The sequence below is a fragment of the Condylura cristata genome, unplaced genomic scaffold, assembly GCF_000260355.1.
Source record: "Condylura cristata isolate star-nosed mole 26May11 unplaced genomic scaffold, ConCri1.0 scaffold00023, whole genome shotgun sequence".
NCBI classification, from domain to species: Eukaryota; Metazoa; Chordata; class Mammalia; order Eulipotyphla; family Talpidae; genus Condylura; species Condylura cristata.
Window position 1 is genome coordinate 6,491,766 of NW_004567124.1, and position 16,879 is coordinate 6,508,644.

Here is a 16,879-nt window from a genome sequence, read left to right on the forward strand (position 1 = left end):
TCCCTTCCTATAAAACTGTTTGCAACTACGAGTCTACACTATTTCAATTGGTGCTCTGTAACATAAATGAAATTGTGTGTGTGAATTAAAAGAGTGTTTTTTTTTTTCCCATTTTATTTTGCAAGTCAACTGGTTTGAGCAAACTACTCCTTGAAGAGGAAATGAGCTGACAGGTTTGCCAGCAATAAAAAAAAAAATCAATGAAAGGCTAAATCTGGGTCCAATAGGGAGATAGTGGGAGGTTCCCAATTGGACTTTTATCTTTTTTAAAAAATTAGTTTTATGGAGATTTAGTTTGTATACAGGGTCTACAAATATATAAAGTATACAACTTGGTAACTATAACATACTTATACCCTTATGAAGCTATCATCACAAGCAAGAGACAGAGGACATATCCATCACCCCTAAAAGCTCTTCCGTGCTTCATACGATAGCCCCTCCCTTGGAACCACTGACTGGCCTATAGCCATGCCTAAATGCTGGGGATCAAAACACTGTGGGTGACATGACCATACAGGAAGAAGAATACAGCCTGACAAAAGAAATTTAGCTTTTTGTTAAGATACTGCATCTAGGATGTGGTTTTAAAACTTGTTTCCTTCTCGCTTACCTTTTCAGTGAATTATTTACAGATTTTTAAAATTAAATTTAGCCAGATTTGTAATCACTTACTTTTACATGAAAAATAAGGTATGCAGGTAGAGTCACATAAAAGGAGGGGCAGATTGTTTGGGCCAATTGGGGCATACATTCACAATACCATCAAGCATATTTTATGGTCACATAACAGTTTTCTGGTGCTAACAGTTAATTGAGCCTAATAGTATTTCTCATTAGTATTGTGTTAGATATATGAGCTACAAACACACTAATCCTTATTTTGTGGGTGGTGGCTTTTAAATTTATATAGTCCATTCTGGTTTACTAAACGCTTCAAGAGGAGCAAAGAAATCCTATTGATGATCTAGGTCATTTGCCATATAAGGAAAGACACAACAGATCCCATAAAACTGTACGTCTTAGAAAGTAGAATAGGTGTTATTATTTATTGGATATAGAGCTTCAGTTTGGGCTGATGAGAAGTTCTAGATGTGAATAATGGTCATGGTTTCACAACAATACTCAGTGAATTTCATTATAAAATGCAGGGTTAAGCAGATAGAAATACATTTGGAACTACAGTAATGGCAAACTACATATTTGTAAGCCTATATTCTTGAGGACTATTTGGAACATGTGCAAAATGACTAAGAATGACTGGTTTGAATTACTACCTGGAAATAACACCCTTCCCACCCTCCAAAAAAGACAAATAAATTAATTTATCAAAAGCATTGATTAGGCAAATATACTTGACACTAACATGATATACAAAATATTTCAAAACAAATTAACCATTTTCAGTGAAGTGTTTGTCCACACACAATCTTGTGTGATGCTCATATATTTTTTAATAATAAGGAAAGTGAAGAGTAGAATATATAATTTGACCAAGTTAGTCTCAAAGGGGTTCAATCCCAGGGTTTGTTAGTCTTTTTTGTTTTTTTCCTTTAAATCAAGTTCTTTGGTCCATATTTTTCCTGAAATATATAGAGGCATGTGATAAACGTCACTGTCCCTAACTCTCTTTCTCTCTCAGTCACGCCCTACCTAAAACCTTTAAATAGCTTCCAGTTGTATTTTCAATAAAATTCAGTCTTGCTTCTATGTCATCCTAGGTGCTGGAATCACCTCTCCATGCTCATACCAGGTTCTTACATGCAGCACCTTAAAACAATTCCTCAAGGTCTTTCTCACATTGCTAGCTCATTAGATAGGACTTATCTGACTACTCTTCTTTTTAATCCATCCTGTTATCTGCTATCCCAGAATTCTGTTCATAACATTAGCAGAATGTCTTCTTCCAAAATGTGATGAGGTATTTATTATCCCTCTTGCCACTAGACTGTCAACTTCAAAAATGTAGACTTTTTTTGTTTCCCTCACCTGGGTACTCTCAGCCTTTCACTTTCAAGGAATGCTTGTTGACTGGCTGAGTACAATGGAAGAAGTGGAGACAGTAAATAGAGCTGTAAACTCAGTAAAAGAGATTAATGTCTATTCTGTGAACTTTGGGTAAATTGAATTTGAAACCAGAGGGATTTTTAGGGTCCTGTTTTTTTCCTTCATTTTTCCACGAAATCACATCTATTAAGTCGTCGGAAGCCTATGCTAAGTACTTCCATAGGTATTCTAGAATTTAACTCTCAGAGAAACCCTGGAGGGCTAATCATCCTCACTTTTCAAGAGGCAGCTTGCCAATAGTCATTAATGGTAGAGCCAGTCTTTTAAGTAGGCCATATCCCATTCATACAATGTAATCTACACCCGTTCAGCTAACAATAGGTATTTTATAAAAGTACTTTTAAGGGAAACCCCCTGAATTCCCCATTTTACCTTAGTGTCTTGGGGCCATAATCTACTAGGTGGTTGCTAAACCCTTTGGGGGTTTCCTGGGGAATCTGAGCACCCACAGCGAAAAGCAGTCTCTCAAGTCGCCGAGCTCGGGTAAGGTAAAGGCAGGACTCCCAAGACTGCTGGGGAGGAAGAAGGAAATAGGTCAGTTGACCCGAGCCAGTTCCCTGACCCGCGGGGTGTTGAAAGGGGAAGAGAAGGTTTCCTCACCCACGCCTGCCTCCGGCTCGGGTTCTCCCGACCTGACTGGGAACCACAGCGCTTTTCCCCAACTACAGCTTGCGTCACGGGCAAGACGGCTCAGCCCCGCCTACTTTCCCCGCCCCTTTTAAGAGTAGGCGCTAGGACCCGCCATCCTCAACCCGGCCCTGCCTCTGCCCCTCAGGCCGATCCTGGCCCGCGATTGGTCCTCACCGACCACGGTCCCCGCCCCCGCCCCCTCCGTCACTGCCAAGATGGCGCCCGTCGCCGCGGCCGCTGCCGCGGCTGCAGGCTCAGAAGAAGGAGGCGGAGGCAGCGGCGACCGCAAGGGGAGGGGGAGTCCCGTCTGACTGAGACGGCAGGCCTGGGCGGGCGGGGGTGCCGCGCAGGGCGGAGCGCCGGGCTAGGGATGAGCTAAGCTGGCTCCGATCGTCGCGGCGTTCAGCCCCTCGTGTCCCGCCGCCGCGCGTTAGAGGACCCGGCGCCAGTCTCCAAGCTCGACCCGCTGATTGCGCTGGAGACAGCGGCGAGGTGAGTGTGGGGGCGGCGACGCGGACAGAGGTGGCATGTGGAGCTGTCACGGCCCGGAGCGGTGACAGCGAGGGGCACGGGTGCCGAGCAGCCGGGGACCCGGGAGGTGGAGTGGACGGCCGCGACCTCCGCCCAGGGGTTTCTCAGAGCCCGGCCATCCTCGGCGGGCTCGGTCCGCCCCGGGATGGCGCGGCGGTGCTGAGTAGCTCCCGCGCCCCGGCGTCGGACGCGTGGGGGGTTCCAGTGTTTTCATTCTGGATTTTCTATTCTGGGCTATTCTGGGGTTCTTGTTATTAGAAAGTGGGGGTGGGGGCGGGGGCGGTGAGAGGGGAGGTCCTGGAGCTGGGATTTTGACTAGGCGGTTACGTAAGACGGAGGTGGCCTCCCGGAATCCCACCTGCTCAGTATTTTAAACGGGAGACAGCGGGTGCCTGCCTGATCCCCCAAGGCCCGCTCTCCTTCCTGGGAGTCTGCCCCTTCCTACTCCGGCCCGCGTGTGCGAGATCAGCCTCCAAGTTACCCAGGTTTCCCCCCACCCCCGGTCTTTTTTTTTTTTTTTTTTTTTTTTTTTTTTTTTTAGTGGGGGTTGGGGGGAGGACAGGGGTAAACGATTCTTGGTGGTCATCATTCCCTTTGAAGTTTATCGCTTTCGGTGGGGTAGGGGGAAGCTTTGGGGTAAAAAGAGAAAAACCATTTGACCTAAAACTGGGTCGCAGTTACAGCTTTTCGTTATCGTGCTTTTAAATGACAGATGTGCTGGAAGATTTTTGTTATTGTTCCAGGGTGCTTTTAATCCAAACGTATGGTTGTGCTTGGAGCCTTAGAGAAGGGTTTTGTCTTATAGGACAGTTAATTCTTGTTTGCAACAGCAGAACAAGCTTCAGTCAACAGGCATGTATTTATTTTAGGAGAAATCGCGTGTCAGCCAGCCAGAGACCCGTGAGGGCAGAAATTGTTATTCCGTGAATATGTTATTCTTTAAAATATATTGATTATACATTAACGAAAATAATAGTCCAAGTGTAAGACAAACACTCTTAACGAGACTGCACGCTGTTATTTGGGGCTGTTACATATAGTCGTTTTCTATTTTTTTGTTTGCCCTAGTCTACCTCGTCTCTCCTCTTGGGGAAAGGAGGCGGAGACACCTGTAAACAACGTAGCCCAGGTTACACTAATCTAATGTAGTACATTTGAGATTATTGTCAAAAGTAGTCACTGGGGAATCTAAGCTTGGGTAATAAGTAAGGACTCTGGGCAAGTTACTCAGTTTATGTTTAGAGTAGATAGTTCTGGGATCCAGCTTTTGAGAACTTAAGTAATACAGAATTCTCAGCTATTTGAACCCTGTTTGAACTTATAATGAAACAAAAGATTTTATTTGGTTTCTTTTATGGGAACTTTTTGTTTTGTTTTGATCAGAATTGAACATTTTGGGTAACTTTTACTTCATTTTCACAATTTCCCATTAAGCTATAGCCCTCAGGCAGAGTTCAAAATAACATACATACATCATTGTCGTTGCCATATATCTTATATATTTCATAATTTTCTTTGATTAAATATAGACCTGCTTTATTGTGAAATTTTATTAAAATGTTCTTCTTGTTAAAGAAGATAATTGATCTTGACACCAGCCCACTATTGGGAATAAGCATGAATATAGTTTGGTCTGTGTTTTTAAGCTCATGTACACAAATTTGCACTTTGAAAATAGGTGAAGTGATATGAATTTTCTGTTTTTCCAAGAGAGCCAAAAACTGATGCTGATTAGTTCTGAACTTTTCCACATGCATTACCACTGATTTAAATAGTTAGTGATTTGGAAATTCTGGAGCTATCAGTCTGTTTATGGCAACTTGAATAATACTTGGAATAATTGGAAGATATAAGAAGAGACAGCACAGGATATTTTTTTCTCCAGTCTTCCCTCACACGACATTTGTTAATTGGTTCAAAAAACAATAGAAATCATGGCAGAGTTATAAAAGAAAAGTTGTTTTTCATTGAGTGAGGTTAGTTATCTTTTTTGTTTGCAGACTTTTTCTAAATTCTACTTACTATGAAAACTTGAATTTAAGCACCAGTACAGATACAGATGTTTGGGATATTATAAGTATTGTGTTTTTCCTTTTTTAATTGATGGCTCATTCTAGGAGGAAAACAAAAGTGACTCCAGTAGGAAAGTTGATTTGCCATTTTTGTCCTCTCTGATGTCAGAGACTTATGTTTATGGGATCTTGCTTTTTCCTACTAGTTGTAGAAGAAGAGTAACTGAAGAAAAGAGATAAAAATGTCTGCCTATTTGTTTTTATAATGCCCTAGATTATTGTTTATTGCTCAGTAGAATATGGGATTTTGGGGATGAGTCAAGCATGCCATATATATGGGGAAAATCAAGCATTCTATACTATATATGAGATAATAGCATATCAGAGTTACCACTTTGAAATCTAAAACAGCAATGTAAAACTGTATACATAGAAAATTATTAATGTGTATATGTTATTAATAGTGAAAAAGTTATTAATAGTCAAAATGCTACTCAGCTGAGAAATGTTAAAATTAATGATAACCCACATGATAGATTCAGTTATTACATCATATTTTCAAAAATATTTACTGATATGAGGAAGTGTAATATAGCATTGAGAAAAGAATCAGAATATAAGGAAATATATATGATGTTATTATTCATAGCATGCTATGTGTGTATTCCAAAATGACTGGTAGCAAATATGTAACCTTAAAGATGTTACCCAGTTTATAGGATTATAGGTAGTTTTTATTTTATTTTATTTAGATTTATTTATTTTATTCATACAGAACTGGGGTAGAGGCTAGAGATGCAGAGGGTGAGAGAATTCACCAGGACAGAGTGGGCAGCAGAACAGGCAGATCAACGAAGTACACTGCTGAGGGGAGCAGTGGGCGGGTCAGGAGAGGTCTGCCGCGCCATGTGGTCACCTCCGGGGCAGGCGGGGATCGAACTCATGCAGAAGCAGCTTTAGATTCTCAGTGCAGTGCTTTAACCCGCTGCGCCACCAGGGAGGGCTGATATATTTTATTTTTTAAGGTTTATTTACTTTATTTTTTTCTACTGAATAATATCCTAATAATCACAACATGCCATTAAAATAATTTCAAAGTTTGTAGGAGAAAATCCCACATAACTACTGCTTCAAAAGCAAAACTGTGAGTTTTAGCAAAACTAATTCAAAATATGGCATTCATGGGATACTCAGTAATGGAAACATTTAATAACTTAGGTAGAGACATTCTTCCAGTTACCAGCAGTACCCTGGCATTAGGTTTATATATGTGGATGCTTATCACTGCTTTCCAACCTTTTTTTATTTGCAGCTTGTACCCAAACTGTTCTATGTTGACAGCGCCACCTATTGATGGACTGTTCCAATCAGTTTTTTCTCATTACCTCAGCTGTCCATAGGTATCCTTATTTGAATGTTTATGAGGTACCAGGCACTTTGCTGTAGTCATTGAAGGTGCAGTGAAATACCAGTTCCAGCTTCAAACTCTGTCTTTTCCCTTTGGGTCATCAGAGCATATAGAGTGCTGTGCTATTCCTGTTTCACTGTTCATGGCCTGGCAACTTAGTGACATTTTCCAGGTGCTAATATACTCTTTGAAGTACCTAAGTGGAAAAATAAATGTTGAGTTCTAGGCAATTAATTTGTGAATAAATTTTGGGAATTTTAATCGACTGTATGTTGGGGACTTATATTCAAAAGAGCTACTGTGACTGTTACTGTTTTTTTTTAAAGTATGTTTCAACATCTTGGTACCTTTTCTTGCTTCATTCTTTTACAAATCTCAAATAGAGTAGAGACAACAGGAGGTAGAAAGATATGAAGGTAGTTTTCCTGCTAGTACAATACCTTATTTTGCTGATAATAGTGAGTCATCAAAATATAAGATATACTGTTTCTGGCACACTTTTAATATATCTATGATCTGTGTAAAATGTATTTTCCATATGGAAAAAAATATATGTATACATTATATATTAGTTATATAAATGCACACAGTTAGCTATTTTCATTTCAAATAAAAGCTGAAATATGGAAGTCAGAAATTTCTTAAAGGTCTTTTTGTTGTAATATTTTATAGATGAGACAGCTTTATTTTTGAAAAATTTTAAAAATAATACAGAAAATTTTAAAAAGTAGTGAACATACACATACCCACCATGCAAATTGTTAATATTTTCCATTTTTGTTTCAGATGTTTAATATCAAAGATATCTAATAGTTATCAACTGAACTCTAAAAGAGCAGTGCAGAACTTTATTCTTTACTTGAACACTGCTAATGAAGTTAAATTCTCTTTTGTTTTCCCCAGGTTCATCCTCCTTTCATCTCTCTTATTCCCTCCCAGAGGCAGTTGTTATGATAAATTTGATGTATATTCTTCCAGCTTACCTTTTAATAAACTATATATAAGAAAAATACATGCAGTGCTTTGAACATTTTTGAAGAGCATGGCTGTAGCTTGCTCTCTTTGTTTGAATCTTGATTTTGCTTCTTGACCTTAGGCAGGTTTTTAAATCTTTTCATGCCTCAGTGTTTCATCTATCAAATAAGGATTATGTGCACATATACCTCATAAGGTTGTTATATAAAACAAATGAGTTTACTTCCATTAAGCGCCTAAAGTGGTTCCTGGAGCTTTTTTGTTAACATGCTGGTAAATTTAAGCAGTTATTGATAACGCTTGTATCATGGCACACATATTTTGAAGCTTGTTTATCTGTTTTCCTTTCAATACTTGTTGAACAGTGTAGATCTAATTTTATTTATTTATTAACTGCTGGTGTTCCACTGAATGAATATACGGTCATTTCTCCTTTCTGCTATTGATAAGCATTTAGATTGTTTTCACTTTTATCTGTCATAAACATCCTCGTATCTCCTATAGTAACATGCTAGGCTTTCTCCAGATAAGGTATCTGATTGTCTAATTACTGGGTTCTTAGGTAATAAGCATTTTTACCCTTGCAGGATATTGACAAATAATTTCTGTTTCTTCATATCCTTACCAGCAGTTAGTGTTGTCAGACTCTTTGATTTCTCTTCATCTTTTATGTATGAGCATTTTTGGTTACCTCTTCAGGGACTTGCCTATAACTCTCCTTTACACATTTTCTATTGGGATTTTTTCTTGTTCATTTATTTATAAGAGGTTATTCTTGTTTCTTTTTAAATATTTTCAGAATAGTTATGAAATACTAGTGAAGTCTGCTTTTTGTTTCTTGAAGTTTCAAAATCTCTTGAAAAAGGTCATTATATGTCCACATTATTGTGAATTTTACACTAAAGTATATTGACATTTGTGAACTTTCCAGTACACTTTCTTAAAATATGTAGTCATATCCCTGTCCTTAGACTATAAGGAAATATTTTAGCCATGTACTATAAATTGTTAAAGTGATTTAAATTTTATTCTTAAAGCCAGGTGGAATTTTTATTAGTATAATTAGTTCCATAATTTTGCTTTAGTCCAAAATTTTAGAGAATAGTTTTCTGCTCATCAAGTACTTACTAAAGAATAAAAAATACACATAAGAAATTACTTTAGACATGTACAATATTATGAACCATTCATAAATGTTAAGTGTCTACCTTTGTCCAACCCAATATGTATGATTTAAAGGACTATAATCAGTCTGTTTAAAATAATACTATCCTTCTTATTATTATTAAAATAATCTTTTTGTTTTAAGCTTTAAAGAAAAGTTTCAGGAAGTTAACATTCACCCTAGACCCAAATTTCCCTGCTATTGATATCAGACAGTTCTATCTGTCACAATTAAAGATTGGCACATTATTACCTAAAGCCCATACCTTATTATAATTTCATTAATTTTTATCTAATGTCCTTTTTCAGTTCTAGGATACTATCCTGAATACTATAGTACATTACTCATCGTGTCTCCTTTAGCTCCTCTGGACTGTGACAGCTTCTCAGATTTTTTTTTGACAGTTTTGAGGAACATAAGTCAGATATTTTATAGAATGCCCCTCAGCTTGACTTTGTCTGATGTTTTCTTGATGGTTAGACTAGGTTTATGGGCTTGGGGGAGAACAACCATGGGGGGATACAGTTCCAGTTGTATCATATCAGTGATATATAATACCAATATGACTTCTCACTGTATTAACCTCCATTACTGGTTAAGCTAGTATTTGCCAGGTTTCTCTACTGTGCAATTTTCCCATGCTTTTCTTTTTGGGAGAAAGTCACTAAGTGCAGTGCACCTAGTGGGTGATGAGTTAAGTGCCAATTCCTTAAGGGGGAAGTACTTATAACATTATGTGTAATTCTTCTGTAAGGGAGATTTTTTTTTGCTTTTATCTGTAAGGATTTGGGGAATATTTATTTTATAACTCTGGCTTATAATACTACACTACCTATTTAATTTTCTCAAATTGTTCTACCTCTTTCAGGTTAGCCTCTATGACCAACAGGACATACCCCAGTGTTTGTTTTTTGAGCATTTCCGTACTTTCTAGTACAAGATATTCCAGGCTCATCTTATATATTCTCTATCCCAGCCCTACAATCAGTCATATTTCCAAAGATCCCTGGTAACTTTTGTTAGACAGTGATATTAGAAACCAATCTGTGCTCTGTGTGTGCACTTCCTGCTTTTGGGATAGCATTGCTTCTAGATCCTCTGGGTGTATAGATGTAGGAATTGTCTATATGCATACCCACATATACAAACAGAATTTTTTAAAAAATATTTATTTATTTATGCATACAAGAACTGGAGTATAGGCCAAAGGTGTGGGTTGGGTAAAAGGATTTACCAGAAGACAGAGTGAGGAACAGAACTGGCAGATTGACTGAAACACTGCAGAGGGAAGCAGCAGGAGAGGTCTGCTATGCCGTGTGGGCAACTTCCCCCCCCCACCAACCCTTCCGGGGATCTAACTCATACTGCAGTGGCTGCGGATAGTTTCATAGTGCTGCTCCCTAACCTCTTGCACCACCAAGGAGGCCCCACAAACAGAATTATTTTTATATCTCTCTATTCATATCTGTAGGAAGCTAAACATAAGTTCAAAATGTTATCTATTACTCTACCAGATAGTACCAAATAGTTCATTCTATACTTAACCTCCTTCCTCATCTATAACCTCCCTTTCCAAAAGTGAGAAATCTAGCTCTCACCATCTGTTTTCTATTATTTGTTCATTCCCATTGTACATGTACAGTTTCATCATTGTTAATCCATCTACCAGTGAGAAATTACTTTATCCACTAGTTAAGTGTCATGTACAATTCCTTTTGTCTTTAGCTTTATGGTTTCTAGTCAAAACACTCTTTCCCAAAATTATTTAGTCTTTTCCTTCATTCTCCACGTATTAATTAAAATTTTTGTAAATGAGCCTAATTATGTAGTAATTATACATAAAATTTATTTTTAAAAGTTCCCTTTTTTAGGCCCTCCCTGGTGGCGCAGCGGGTTAAAGCACAGCACTGAGAATCTAAAGGCCATTTCCGCATGAGTTCGATTCCCGCCTGCCCCGGAGGTGACCACATGGCGTGGCAGACCTCTCCTGGCCCTCCCACTGCTCCCCTCAGCAGTGTACTTCATCAATCTGCCTGTTCTGTTCCCCACTCTGTCTCTGGTGAAGCCTCTCACCGCCCCTGGGCCTCTGGCCTGTACCCCAGTTCTGTGTGCACAAATAAATAAATCTTTTTAAAAAAAAAGTTTCCTTTTTTACCTGTAGAACCTTAGCTCTGTGTGGGTTTTTTTCCCATTCTTTTATCCACTTTGTGATAAAAAATAAACCATTCTGTGAAAGTTAATGTTTCCTGAGTCAGAATAGTACTCCTTCCTCTGGCTGTTAGTTGGTTTGTTTGACATCTTTCTGATTTGGACTATGAGTTTTTAATTCAAATTTTTAAAATTTTTTTATTAGATTTATTCATACAGATCTGGGGTACAGGCCAGAAATACAGGGGTGTGTGTATGTGCGAGGACTCACCAGAGACAAAGTGGGGAGCAGGACAGGCAGAATGACAAAGTATACTGCTGAGGGGAGCAGCAGGCGGGTCAGGAGAGGTCTGCCGCGTCATGTGGGTCACCTCCAGGGCAGGGGATCAAACTTGCACTGAAGCGGCACTGGCTAGCTTGCAGTGCTGTGCTTTAACCCGCTGCTCCATCAGGGAGCGCCCTCAAATATTTTTAAACATGTAGTGCATGTTGAGGAATGCAGTTTAATGGACCACTAAGATCAATGCAAATAAACAAATTTATAATATTTGAACGCTCAGAATGTACCTGCAGTCTTTTACAATTTTATACTCATTTAATTCCCTCAGTTCTAAGAGGTGAGTACTTTTTAAATTTTTCTCCTTTTAAAATGAGGAAATTAAGACACTGAGGTTAAGCAACTTGAGCAATATAGTAGAGCAAGTAAATGGCAAAGATAGAACTTGAACACAGCAGTTTGACTGTGGAGCCAGTACTCTTTGTCACTTTGCTATATTACCTCTAAATAGCAAGAAAAGCTTAAAGAGTGTTAAGATTTCTAGAAAAAGTAAAACAAGATGATGTGAGAGAATGACTAAATGAGGGCCTGTAGAGTACTTCTTATGGAAGCATTCTCAGAGGTGACTCTTGACAGCTCAGAAAGAGTGATCCTTGTGGGGAAATAGCAAATGCAAAAACCTTATTGTGCAAAGGAGTTTGAGATGAGAACAAAGAATTATACCGAATTTAGCTAGTACCCTATGTGAGTAAAGGCAAAAACAGAACCTGGAACATTTACTCTATATGAGTTTCCATGCAACAAGTCACTTAGTACTCAGAATAAGTCATTTCAGTTTATAATCTGCATTGGCTGAAATTGCCTCCCTTTCTCCCATTTATTCTTTCTCTCACTGGAGTCTTAATTTCCGTTTCACATCAATGTGAAGTAGAATGTGCACTTGCTGGTGTAATCAATGACAGTAATGCTATTTACCACTTTCTCAAGAAACTAACCCTTGAATTGACCATGCTTCCCTTCTCTGCTTATCCTGAAGCTTCTCAGTGTTGATCATTTTCTCTGAGGAATTGCCTGCCTCCTCCTGTCTTTAAAGAAATTGTCCTCCCAGGATTGTCCAATTGTTCATCTCAGACGTCACATTTCTTAGTTAAGTAACAGTTATCCCTGTGATTTCAGTTACCGTATAGCTAACAGTTAGCTCTCCAGGCTGTTTTTCCAGCATTAGTATTTTTACAAAGCATCTAACTTAGTCTTATGTCACTGCTTGCTTATCTTTATTTCAAACTTAACTTGTCCACTTTATTTTAAACTTCACTTGAACAAATTTAGGTACCTAATTTCTCTTTGATCTATTGTCATTCAAGGGCATTGCACATGAATATAGACTTAATTATTCAGGGAATTTAGGAATCATTTATGATTCTTCTCTTTTCCCTCATCAAACCATTCAGGTATTGAATTCTGCTGGTTTTATCTCATCAGTATTTTTTGAATCAGTCATTTCCATAGATCCCTGTTCCAACCACTGCTTTATTGGGAACTATTTCCTTACTTTCTCATTGGGTTTCCAGTTTTTAGTTTTATGTCTCTGAGAGTCACCTCAGAGGTGCTGGATGATAATTCTAAAACACAGTCTAAAAGTTCTTCATTAACTTCCCTTTGTCAACTGGACAAAAGCTGAATTCTTTATCATGTCATTAAGACTCTCCATGATTTGGTCGGTGACTTGTTCTCTAATCTTAATTTATAATTCCTGCTTTCCATTTTCTACTCTAGAATTACATTCTAAAGATTCCCTGAATGTGTATACTATTTCTTGTTTACTAGCTATTGCTTTTGACTAAGAATGGCTTAATTTTTCCCCTCCCCCCCCACTTTGTTTTTGCTTATGTAATTCCTTTGCATTTTTTTAAGACTCAGCTCAGGCATTAGATTATCTCTGCCAGAAAGCTTTCTCAGACCCTCTACTCTTGTCTGGATTATCAGGTCCTTCCTGTTAGTGTTATTTATATTTCAAGCACTTTGAACAGTGCCTGGCACAGAGAAGACACTCAGTATGAATTTTTTGAATGAATTGTTAGAGAGGCAGTGTAAAGTAGTTGGCTGTAGAACTAGACCATCTAGGATTGCCACCCAGCTTTGCTATTTGACTATGGTTAGCTAAGCATTAGCCTTTCTCCAGTAGCTCCTACATTTGATATTCTATATACATTTGATTGGCATTAATGATTATTAACATTTCTTAGTTATTCTATTTAATTAAATATTTATTTAAACTTCAGCACACTTTTCTTATTAAATAGTGCTGTTGAAACTATAGGAATGCCCTTTATTTACTTTTTTTTTAAATTCCTCCTTTTTTTTTTTGCCCTTTATTTACTTTTAATCTTCATATGTCTTTTACTACAGCATTTAGCCAGCCTTTTCTGTTGTGGATTAAGGTATAAGGGTAGTAGCTCTGCTAAGATTGTGCTTTTTTTATTCATTTGGAAAACAAAATGAAGCAGAAAATAAACTGAACAAAGGGCAGAATAAGGAAACTGAAAAACTTACTAACGCCTTCTTTTTCATAGTATCACTTATAATAAGATGTTTTAGAAACGGTATAATTCCTTGAAAATTATAAATACTCTTTCTTCTCCCATTATTGTAAACAATGAGACTGTTTCAATTTTTCATAAACCTTTCCTTTTATTCCAGGTCTCACACTTTCTTTTTTTCCTGAATAACTAAAATCTTGGAAAATTTTGTGGAGTATTTTGTTTTTATTCTTTGCTATTATATTAGCTAATTTTCCCAGTTCTAATGAATTTTGACTTTGTGAAACTAGTCAGTTTTTCCCACAAATGTAAACCTGTCTTCTTTTGAGCCTACGGACAGTACACATTACTGGTATTCATTCTTTTCACTGTGTATTTGGAAATTGTTACTAGAGAGATTATTTGTTTTAAAAGTCTGGGTTACCAAATGAAACTTCTTATTAACAAACCAATATCAAAGAAAAATGGAAATTGTATCAGTCTTGTTTTAAGAGCTAGAGCCATATTGTGACTTTGTATTGAAAATGCTTCCTTTTCTTTTGAAGGTCACTGTCTTCTACCACTGAGTATTTGAGTATTTTAGTCCAGACTTTCATTTGAAGTGACTTGTTTTTATGAGGAATAGAGATAGATAGATGGGAAAAATTAATAGTTAGGTTTGTTCTATAGGACTAGCCATTGCCGCCAGAAAATACACATCCTTACTCCACTTTGAGTCAAGTTGTAATGCATAGTATTTTTCTTTAAAAATTAATTTTTTTTTACATGGAAGCAGCCCAAATGCCCAAAAGTAGATGACTGGATTAAAAAGATGTGGTACATATATACAATGGAATATTACTCAGCAACCAAAAAAGAGAAACACATGTCTTTTGCAGCAACTTAGATGGAGCTGGAAAAGATCATGCTTAGTGAGATAAGCCAGAAAGAGAAAGAAAAATACTGGATGGTTTCACTCATAGCAGGAGTATAATGGACCAGGCGAGAAAATAACAAGAATAATGTACAGCCATATACCAGAGACATTTTGTGGGGGTGGAGTGGGGAATGGGATCAAAAGGGGGCAGGAGGGAAGTGCATGGGATTATGGTGATGGCACACGGGTGACTTGGTGATGGGAAACCTGCAGGGATTACAATTGAGATGGAAAAAAAAATGTACAAAATGATGTAAAAATAAACTGTTAAAAAAATAATAATTTGCTTTAATAAATTCTAAGATACTCCTTACCCCTTAATTGCTCATATTCATATTGACTCACAGCTATGATGAAGTTGAATTTATAAGACATTGTTTGAACCTATTATGGTTGTTGAATATTTTTCATTTGTGTATAATGAGGAATACCTGAAGATACCAACATGGCAGCCATTTTTTAAACAAGGCTTTTTTTTCTTCCTATGATTAACTGACATTTTCATATTCCTACTTGACCTTTTAACTTCTTTTTTTGTAATGATAGAAATTCAACTTCTTTTGTTTGTAATGATAGAAATTCAACCTAACTTTTTCAAAAAGGAGAATGAATATTTATGGTGAGGGTACTGGGGACTTTACAGTACCTAAAGATAGAAGTATAGCTAGGCCACTTGATGGGATAGGAGACCAGGTATTGGCAACAATCAGTAACTGGGCAACCTTTTTTCTCACCACCCTGAGGGCATCTTGATAGCACACCTTCTATTTCCATATTATTTTTTCCTCTGTGACACTTCATTTTCCTCTCTCTGCATGTTGTTTTTGCTATTACACACACTCTCTTAAATTAGTATATTTGCTCATGGTTCTGTGGTCCCATTCTAACCCTTCCTCCCCCAACCAGGAAAAAATCTAGTTTGTAGCAAATTGTCTGTCTGGTCCAAGCAGCTATGGCAGATAAATCAAGATTTCATAGAACATTTTATGTCACTTTATTTTTAAAAGATTTATGTATGTATGTATGCATGGATGCATGCATAGAAGTGGGTATAGGCCAGAGGTGCAGGGGGTAAGATGATTCACCAGAGTGGAGAGCAGAACAGGCAGATCTACTGGAACACACTTCTGAGAGGAGCATTGCACAAGAAAGGAGAGGTTTACTGTGTCATATGTATTAGCTGTGACTGGGGATCAAACTCATGAAGCAGTGGCTGGTGATAGCTTGATAGCGCTAAGACCTATGCCCATGCCACCAGGGAGGCCTCTCAGGCCATATTTTTATGGTCAAGACATGGATAAGGGTGTACAGTTTTCAGAATTAACTAAATAGATACTTTAAAAGACAGTAATTACAAAGGATTACTAAGTAATGCAAAACTAAGATTTTCCTTTGAAATAAAGAAGAGACTATTTAGTGGTTTTACATAGAAGTAAGGAGCTTAAATCAATTCATCTCAGTCCATATGTAATGTGGAACCTTTAAAAATATTTCTCCCTTTTAAATAAAACTTGTGGAGCTTGTTTTTTGCCCTCTGCCTGTAGAATTTGAGTTTTAGTAGTGCAGTTTCATAAGCACATAAAACCTCATATAAATATCACTACTAGTAAATCTTGTCATTCTCTTTTATGCACTTACTGACTTCCTACTCTCCTCAAGGGGTTATGCTAAAATAGATACTTACAGGGATAGACATGTAACATTGCCTACTATCAAAAATTCTTAATCTAGTTGTGAAGAGAAGAGGTTTCAAGAAATGATTACAGTATTAATGTGATAATGATACAGAGATATGTGCAGAACACTGTTGAAGCATAAGAAAAAAGAATGATAGCCTCTTATGGAGAAAGCACTCAGGAAGCCTCCAAGGAAGAAGTCTGTGTGTTATGCAGGAGCCACCATTTGACCAGGGGCATTCTCATGAAAGGAACTGAATTCTTTATGTTAAGGTGATGTGGATTTTCATATGATTGAAGTGAATTTTGACACCATTTAACTTAATGAAACCAAAATTAAAGTTAATGTTTTCATATCTGTTCTTAATATTATAATGAATAGCATTTTTTCATACAAAATTGTAGGTTTTACAGTGCTTTTGTCTTATAGCTTTCATGTCATTCTTGAGAAGAGATGTCACTGATCTCTTTCAACCTTCTTGATCAAACTTTTCTGATGGTGGTTGGTTCATTAGTTCACTTTTTTTTTTTTTT

The 16,879-nt window shown here is 37.5% G+C and overlaps 1 protein-coding gene across 5 annotated transcripts in view; it reads left to right on the forward strand.

The window, feature by feature from the left end:
* Positions 1–2,969: 2,969 nt before the first annotated feature.
* The window catches only part of DENND4A (DENN/MADD domain containing 4A), a 99,301-nt gene continuing 85,391 nt past the window's right edge, over positions 2,970–16,879 (forward strand). For all 5 annotated transcript variants that reach the window (XM_012728671.1, XM_012728673.1, XM_012728674.1 and 2 more), the window contains exon 1: positions 2,970–3,189. The gene's annotated coding sequence lies outside the window, so the exon portion shown is untranslated. The remainder of the gene's footprint in view (positions 3,190–16,879) is intronic.